This window comes from Nannospalax galili, unplaced genomic scaffold, assembly GCF_000622305.1.
Source record: "Nannospalax galili isolate Female #2095 unplaced genomic scaffold, S.galili_v1.0 scaffold305, whole genome shotgun sequence".
Lineage (NCBI taxonomy): Eukaryota > Metazoa > Chordata > Mammalia > Rodentia > Spalacidae > Nannospalax > Nannospalax galili.
The window spans coordinates 9557002-9565893 of record NW_008356258.1 but is presented as its reverse complement, the minus strand read 5'-3'; the positions used below and the strand labels follow the sequence as shown (position 1 = coordinate 9565893).

Below are 8892 nucleotides of genomic sequence, written 5' to 3'. Positions count from 1 at the left end.
CTGTTTCCTAATTAAGCATGATATACATGGTTAACTGCTGTGTCTATTCATTTCTCTGTTATTGATAATATTCAGGGTTATTCTGGCTTTTTGTTAAATACCCTTTTAGACTCTATAAAGGTTACTGAATAATTTCTATTTGTTTATTTAACATTTAAAATATAAAATGGATATGCTAACATTTAACTTGCATTCTTTGAATTAATCAGCTTTCTCATGTAACACTGATATTTCAATGTGCTCATAATCATGTAACAAGGATATTTTTTTCTTTTTTTATTGATTCATTTATTTAATAGACTGGGAACTTTAAATTACAAATAATGAAGCACTGGGAAGAGTTTCAGTATAAGAAAAAAATTGTTTCTTATAAATTCTAAACTCCCTTGGAGGGGACTTTCTGACACACATCCTTGCTCCTCCCATGCCAATGACAGGACAGACAGAAACAAGCAATTGAGCAAGAATTTCTTAGCAGTTTCTCTCTCTCTCTCTCTCTCTCTCTCTCTCTCTTTTCCCTCCCCCGTCGATGACTGAGCAGAGAGAGACACACAAGCGAGCGAGAATTTTTTAGCACTTTCTCTCTCTCTCTCTCTCTCTCTCTCTCTCTCTCTCTCTCTCTCTCTGTGTGTGTGTGTGTGTGTATGTGTGTGTATGTGTTTGTGTGTGTTAAATACCTTGGGGCAGGATTGTAAGGATGAAAAACTCAGTCAATAACTGCCTCACAAGGGATATGAAAAATTCTTCCATAATATTAGCAAAGGTAAAGGAGAAAATTTACATGGTAAGAGGCACCATTTCCCATAGAAAACCTCTTGGCACTTCCTGAATGAGTGGGATTAGCAATCTAAATAAATTACATTTCAAAAGGCAATAGCAACAGGTAAAATTTAAATAGATTATTTAAATAACATTTAAAAGACTGAACAGTTCTTTAACTCTTATTAAAACCATAAAGAAAGAATAATACTTTATGAACTTCATAAAAGACTGAATGTGCGGTTGACATCTGCTAGTGATGATCTGGCAATGTAAAATTTGTTCAGTAGCCAAACAGTTTGTTTTTATTGTGTTTTCTAACCATGGGAGATCATCAGAGCAAAACTATACATACAAAAAGATTGTCATGGTGGGCCATACTACCAACGAAATGGTAGATAAACAAATAGTTTTCTAGTTGAGAGAGAAAAAAATAGCACTGTGAATGTTTCATTCTACAAGATGAATTTCCCTAGAAAGAATCCAAGGAAAATGGCTGCAACACAGAGCAGGAAGAAGATTGGCTATCTCTGAGGGATGCAGCTGAGGTAGAGCCAGGTTTAGAAGAATGTGCCACCTTTCTGAACCCTAAGCCTTCATCTTTCCAGTGGCAGTTTTCTTCTGGTAGCTCCATCGTTTCCCCTCGCAGCCTTTTATACTCTTCCATTGGTTTCCTTGTCTCAGTATCAGTGGGTGAAACACTATGTGGCTTTGGCAGAGGTCTCTTTTGTTTAGATGTGTTTAGTTGGAACAGCTTTGTTAAGTTCCAGGTCATTCATTTGATCATTTTCATTTGGCCTCTCAAATACACATCTCAGTTTAGAATCAATTAATTCACTGGACCTTGCCTCATTCCACACAGCTTCCAAATCTGAAATGTTTGGTGGGGCAAGAATTATCTGCATCGTGAACTTCTGTTTACTCTTTTCAGTTGTGTCATCATCAAAGTGCTGCAGCATTACTAAAACAGTTGCCAGTTGACCCTGGAAGGGATCTCCTGTCTGGCATTGCTGCTTCTTATGTAGCCTTTAGCTATACATATGAACCCTTAAAAAATTGTATTGGCCCCTTTAATCTTTGGTTATACTTTCCTTTTGGGTGTTTAAGACCATACAGTTGGCCCAGATAAACCAATTTATTTTTACTCTTAAAGTCGATTGAAGATCTATTCCTCAGGGGTCACATAGGCTTGGGAGGCTCCCCTGGCTCCTTTCTTTTACCAGTTCCATCTGCGTGAAGATAAGTCAAAGGTCCTGCTTGACGATGAGTGGCTTCTCTTGGAAGCATGGAGAAAATGTTTGTTCTGTGTTGACCCTCTTCTTTGTAGACTGGACACTGGTTCAAGTCCATCTGGTGGGGTCTCCATGGCCTCCTTGATCAAGAGGACAGGTGACCCACCACAGTTACAGGACATTTTGAGAGATGCTTATAGTCCCCTGGAATTTATTCAACCTAGGAGGGCAAGGAGCAAAAACTGTCCTTTATGTCCCTAGTTAGAGGACAATTCTATGTAATGCAAATCAAGTTAATGTCCCAGATGTCCCTCAGTGCAAGTTCATCTGTTGAGGTCTAGTCAACCTATCTAGAATCCCTCCCTTTAAGAAGATCAGCTCTTCCTCACCCACCAGTAATCAGCTGTCAATAGTTCTTTGGCTAAGATTGGGGCTTGTAGTGCTGGCAAAACTGGATCTCCACCTATAAAAGAATGAAACTAGACCCTTATCTTTCACTTTGCACAAAACTCAACTCCAAGTAGATCAAAGACTGCAATATGAAACCTGAAACTCTGAAACTTTTAGAAGAAAACATTGGCAGTAACCTACAAGATATAGGTGTAGGAAAGGATTTCTAAGCTGTACATCAATTGCTCAGGTATTATGGTCAAGAATCAACAAGTAGGACCTTGTTAAACATAAAAGCCTTCTATACAGCAAAAGAAACAAACAAGGAAGTAAAGAAAAACCCACAGAGTGGGAGAAAATCCTCATCAATGCCACATCTGACATTCAGAATATACAAAGAACTTAAAAAAAAAAAATCAAGAAAACAAATGACCCAAATAAAAGTTGGCCTATGGAGTTGAACAGAGACTTCTCAAAAGAAGAAATAAGGATGGCAAAGAAACACCTTAAAAAGTGTTCAACATTATTAGTAATTAGGGAAATGCAAATTAAAATCACTTTAAGATTTCATCTTAACCCACTCAGATTGGCTAAAATCAAGAGAACAAAAGATACTAAATACTGGAGGGGATGCGGACAAAAGGGGAAGCTCATTCACAGTTGGTGAAATTGCAAACTCATGCAACCACTATGGAAAAAGCAGTGTGGAGAACTCTTAAAACACTAAAAATGAATCTACCATATGATCTGGTTATACCATTCCTTGGCATATACCCAAAAGAATCATCCTATTGCAGAGATACTCATACATCCATGTTTGTCGTTGGTATTTTCATAATAGCTGTGAAATGGAAGCAACCTAAGTGTCCAACTGGTAAGTGGATAATGAAAATGTGATACATTTACACAATGGAGTTCTACTCAGACACGAAGAAAGAGAAAAATCATGAAATTTGCAGGTAGATGGATGAAACTGGAAATAATTATATTAAATGAAGTAACACAGACTCAGAAAAACCATGTATATTCTCTCTCATTTATGGATCCTAGTTCCAAATCCTTATATGTGAGTATATATCCTGATGTAACTGTAGGAGCCAGAAAAATGGAAAGGAATTAAGGAGGTAAAAGGAAAAAAGGAGTCTGAGACAGAAGAACAGTAGGAAATGGTGTTACCTGGGGGGGAAATGGGTAAAATGGGAGTATTTAAATGGGAAGGCAAGAGGGAGGATTATACAATGAATTGTGGGGATAAAGGGGAAGAAGGAGCTCGAGAGAGGAGACCATAGGAGACAGGTATTATTAAGAGTGAAATGGGGGAAATGGGGCTACTTTAATTGGGGAGGAGGAAGGGAGGGTTAGACAGGGAAAGAGGAGAAATAAACTAATGCTTAGCTGTTATGCAATACCAGAGAGAAACATATTAGTTCAAAAACCTACTCAAAAACTGTACATACAATATCTGCATAGGTCCATGAGTATAGCTGAAGGCTGTTTAACAAGAAACAGTGCCAGACAGGAGAACCCTCCTTTTGAGCTGTTGGCCAGGGTAGTCCAAGAGACTCCCAAAGTTACACAGGCTAGTGCCACAACCTTTGATTGCCTCCCAGAACACAAAGATAAGACCCTATTGCTGAAGACAGGACATACTTTGGACATACTTTGGACACAGGATTTGGAGCAGTTGAGCTGGAATTGACTGGGAAGCCACCTCCCCTGAAGGCTAGCTCTCATAGTTTTAAAGAACACTCCATAAGCTGTTAAGGGAGAACATCAATGGATAGTCCAATGTTAGCTTTAAGGTTGGATAAACCACAACAATGACCAGCACAGGAAACTATATTGGGGCGGTAGTGACACTTTTATCTTGGGGGTAATCAACAGCTACTTAATTAGACTTAAAGCCCCCTCAATGGGAGGAAACTCGTGTGTGGTATGGTAGACATAGTCAAATACATATGGCCCGAGAGGTCATAGATCTTAAAGAAAAACCCCAAGGCTGTCACATTCCTAGACAAATGTAATTTCTTACTATTTGTTAAATATTACAGACAAGTATTGCAGTCATCACTCACCACAGAAGCTTCTTTTGCAACAGACAGGTTATTATAGAGTTCCATAATTGGTCACACACAGAGATTATCTGTGAATTGCCAATCCCAAGTAACACATCTACAATAGAACCTCTATACCCAAGGTTCACAGCACATAGTGGAGCAAGGGTAGAGAGAATACTAATGTGTCTTTCAACTCTCATTAACGAGGCTCCCTCATACAACAGAGGGCCATGAACACAAAAGGACTCAAATGGCCAAATCATAGAGAATAAGAGTCTGCAGAGTGTGGGTCCTTGGATAGGGCTCCTATATTAAAATCCACCCACCCAAGGCTCAGGGACCATGGGAGAAGAGGGGAGGAAAGACTGTAAGAGCCAGGGTAGGAAGTGTATAGCTGGAAATGGACCACATGGAAATAGAGTCTTATAGGCTCCTGGAACTTCCTCATATGAATCTGTAACAGTGGTGTCAGCATGCAAGAACCATGCAAACCCAAGCAGATGAAAACCCAAAATTTCAAAAATTACCTGTAGCCCCAGCTGTCCTGGAACTCACTATGTAGACCAGGCTGGCCTTGAACTCACAGACATCTGCCTGCCTCTGCCTCCTGAGTGCTGGGATTAAAGGCATGGGGTATTACACTGGTAGGATATGCTGAAGAGGCAGAGGCAGGAGGATCTGGAGTTCGAGGCCAGCCTGGGCTATCTAGCACTTTTTTGCCGGTTGTCGTGGTGCATGCCAGTAGGATATGCTGAAGAGGCAGAGGCAGGAGGATAATGAGTTCGAGGCCAGCCTGGGCTACAAAAATTGTTTATTTTTATATTATGTGTATGATTGTATTGTCTGAGTGTATGCGAGTGTACTTGTGTTGTGAAATGTCCATAGAGGCCAGGCGAGGGTGTCAGATCTCCAAGAACTGGAGTTATGCATAGTTGCTAGCCACCCTGTGCATACTAGGTTTTGAATTCAGGTCTTCTCTGCAAGAGCAGCCAGTGCTCTTAACTGCTGAGCCATTTCTCCAGCCCCCTAATCAGCTTTTAAATACAGAGATTATTGTGGAATGTCTATGTGAGGTTAATGTAATCACAAGGATGCCTTAAATGTGGAGGAGGGAAAGAGGTAGGACAGTCAAAGAAAACTGAAGATGCTTCACTGCACACTGCAGATGAAGGAAGAGGTACAAGCCAAGGGATGTTGGCAACTTCTAGAAGCTAGGAAAGGCTATGAGTCAGATTCTTATTGAGAGTCCATCTCTGGAATACTTGCGTTATCACAAAAAGAAAATTGGAGTGTTCTCTGGGGCCCCTTTTACAAGGGCACTGATCTCATTCATAAAGTCTATACCACCATGACCTAACTGTCTCCCAAAGGTCTCACTTCCTAATACCATCATGTTAAGGGTCAAGGTTTTAACATACAAATTTTGGAGACTACACGAACAATCCACACCATAACAGTACAAGTGATACTCAGAAACACAGGATGCCAGGAGGCAATATGGAATAACATACTAAAAAAGAGGATGGACTTGATGAGCGTGTGCGGTAAACCAGAAATGCTTAACACAAAGAAGGAAATAAAAGAAGAAGAAAGGAACAAAAAAGTGCAAGTAGAAACTGAAAAATATAGGTCAAATCATAAAAGCAGTTAATTAGGAGTTAAACATCTCAAAAGGCAAAGATTGCCAACTACATAAGTAATTAAAGCTCTGACTGTACTTCCACATGAGACGTACATGTAAAGACATAAATAAGTTGGAAGTAGAAGGATGGAGGCAGATATACCATGCATGTAGCTGCCAGGAAGCTGGCATGGCCGTGATAGCAAAGTAGACTAAAGAAACAGTAGCAGAGACAGAGAGGTGTTTTCTGTTGAAAAGGGCTGTCCGGTGTTTCAGTTAGATTTAGCATTTATAAATTTATACCTAAAGCAGAATCCTAAGTAAATTAAGCAAAATCTTATAGAGGTGATCAGCAAGATGGCTCAGTAGATAAAGGCACCTGCCTGAGGACCGGTGTTCAAACCCTGAAACCCACAAACAGTTCTCTCTGACCTCTATAGGCACTGTTGTATGCACATGCCACTAATTAAGTAAATGTAAGACTTCAAAAAAAGCTTATAGAATTGTAGGAAAAAGAGAAAACCCAGAAACTGATTTTCTCTAATGTTTCCCCTCTTTTCTATTTGATTTACTAGTTCTGTGTTCTGAGTTAGCATATTCTATACTACATGCTCAAAAACTTACAACTAAAAATAAAACAGTATGGGTATAGAAGACTCAAAAAACCCCCAAACGCAACTTGACCTGACACAGAAAGCACATTCACAGAGCAGTAGTGGAATCTTCATTCTTCTCAGGGCCCTGGAACCATTCCCCAGAATAGACTCTAAGTAAAAGTATTTTAATAAGTTGAAATGGATTTAAACAGCACTCAATGTATCCTCCAACAATAGAAGTTTGAGTTAGAAATAAACAACAGAAAATGGTCTGTGCTTAGAGGTAAATTTATAACTTTAAGTACTTATAGTTGAAAATAAGAAAGATCAAAAATCAATAATCTCCACCATCTACCTTAAGAAGCTAGGGAAATAAGAGCAGCAAATCCAATATCAAAAGAGAGCACAAAAATAATAAAACCACAGTGGAAATCAAATAGAAAAGAGGGAAAACATTAGAGAAAATCAATGAAGCCAAATGCTAGTTCTTTACAAAACCAACACAGTTGATAGATATTTACCTAATCTGATGGAACAAAAGTGGGAGAGCCAGGATGCAGAGCAGGGCAAAGCATTTCAGCCATTGGCAGGTTGACCCAGATGTCACCTTGGCTGCACAGACACTGTAGGACAGTGGATCTCCCAGGAAACATTGGAGAAACAAATCTATAAGCCCTGGGGGCCTCTCACTTTTTTGGAACTCGGTGATGCTCACAGAGCAGAGAATCCCTAGGCCACCACTACATGGCTGTGGTGCAGTGATGCCAGTTTCAAAGAGGCCAGCGAGTGAGAAGAACTAAAGAAACCCCCAGTCTCCTGCAAAAGAGTTTTAAGAGAACCTCCAAATGCTCTGCAGTCCTTTAGGAAAAGTTTGAAACTGAGCTGAGAAGCAATGCACAAAACAATTGCTGTAGTTTGAATCTGGAAGATTCCTCAAAAGCTCTTATGTTAAAGCTTTGTGCCTGGTTTGGTGCTACTGTGTGGAGTGGGTGAGGTAGAGAATTTGAGGAGGCCAAATGGCAGACCACAGAACATTGGTGTGAACCCTGGTGAAACTCTGTGTCTCCTTTTTCTTTTGTTCCTAACCATGAGCAGAACAAATTGGCTCTACCAAGCACATCTGCTATGATGTTTTGCCTTGTCACAGGATAAAGGGCCCAACTGGACTAAACCTGAGCCAAAGCAAACCTTTCCCCATACAGGTCTTTATATAGTCTAGATATTAACCCCCTCCCTGAAGCATAGTTGTTAACATTTTTCTCCTACAGACTGTCTGTTTACTCTGGAAATTATTTTCTTCATTGTACAGAAGCTCTCTCTAATTTCCTGTAATCCCATTTGTAAATTACTATTTCCTGTGCTATGTGAGGCCTTCTAAGGAAATCCTTGTCTGTACCTATATCTTGAAGGTTTTGATGTATTTTTTCATCTAGCAGTTTCAAGTTTTCAGGTCTTACTTTGAAAAGATCTTTGATCCATTTTGAATTAATTTTTGTGCAGGGTAAGGGATATGATTTAATTCCATTCTTTAATGTCTGGAAATCCAGTTTTCCCAGCACCATGTGCTGAGTAAGCTGCCTTTTTAAAACAGGTGTACTTTTTCACCCTCCCATCTCCCCCACCAGTCTCTCCTAGTTTAGGTCCTTTCCCATTCCTTGTCTTGGGACCCCAGACACCTGGGGAAGCACTACTGCTTCCTGATCCTTTTCATCCAGACCAACATAGTGCCTTCTCTACGGCAAGGCCACCAACTGCCCTAGACCAGCATCTTTCCTGGGCCTGGTTCCCAGGCCAGTCTGATCCCCAAATTCCTGAGGCCAAAATCGTTCCTGGAGAGATTCAGACCTTAGGAGAAAGCCTGAAAACATCTGACCCTCATCTAAATAGGGCCAGCTTCCTGATCCTTTTCATCCAGACCAACATAGTGCCTTCTCTACGGCAAGGCCACCAACTGCCCTAGACCAGCATCTTTCCTGGGCCTGGTTCCCAGGCCAGTCTGATCCCCAAATTCCTGAGGCCAAAATCGTTCCTGGAGAGATTCAGACCTTAGGAGAAAGCCTGAAAACATCTGACCCTCATCTAAATAGGGCCACTGTGGGAAATCCTGAAGACAAAAGCAATCTGGCCACTCCAATACAAAATCAAAAGAGAGAAACAGAAGCTTAGATGAACCAGCTTTTCATGTCCAAAAAGTAAACCACAAAGACACATAAAGCTCAAAAATAAAAGAAGCAGAA

General features: G+C 40.3%; 1 pseudogene; it reads right to left on the bottom strand.

Moving 5' to 3' along the window:
• Positions 1-1214: 1214 nt before the first annotated feature.
• LOC103751039 overlaps positions 1215-8892 on the bottom strand; it is a 77143-nt pseudogene continuing 69465 nt past the window's right edge.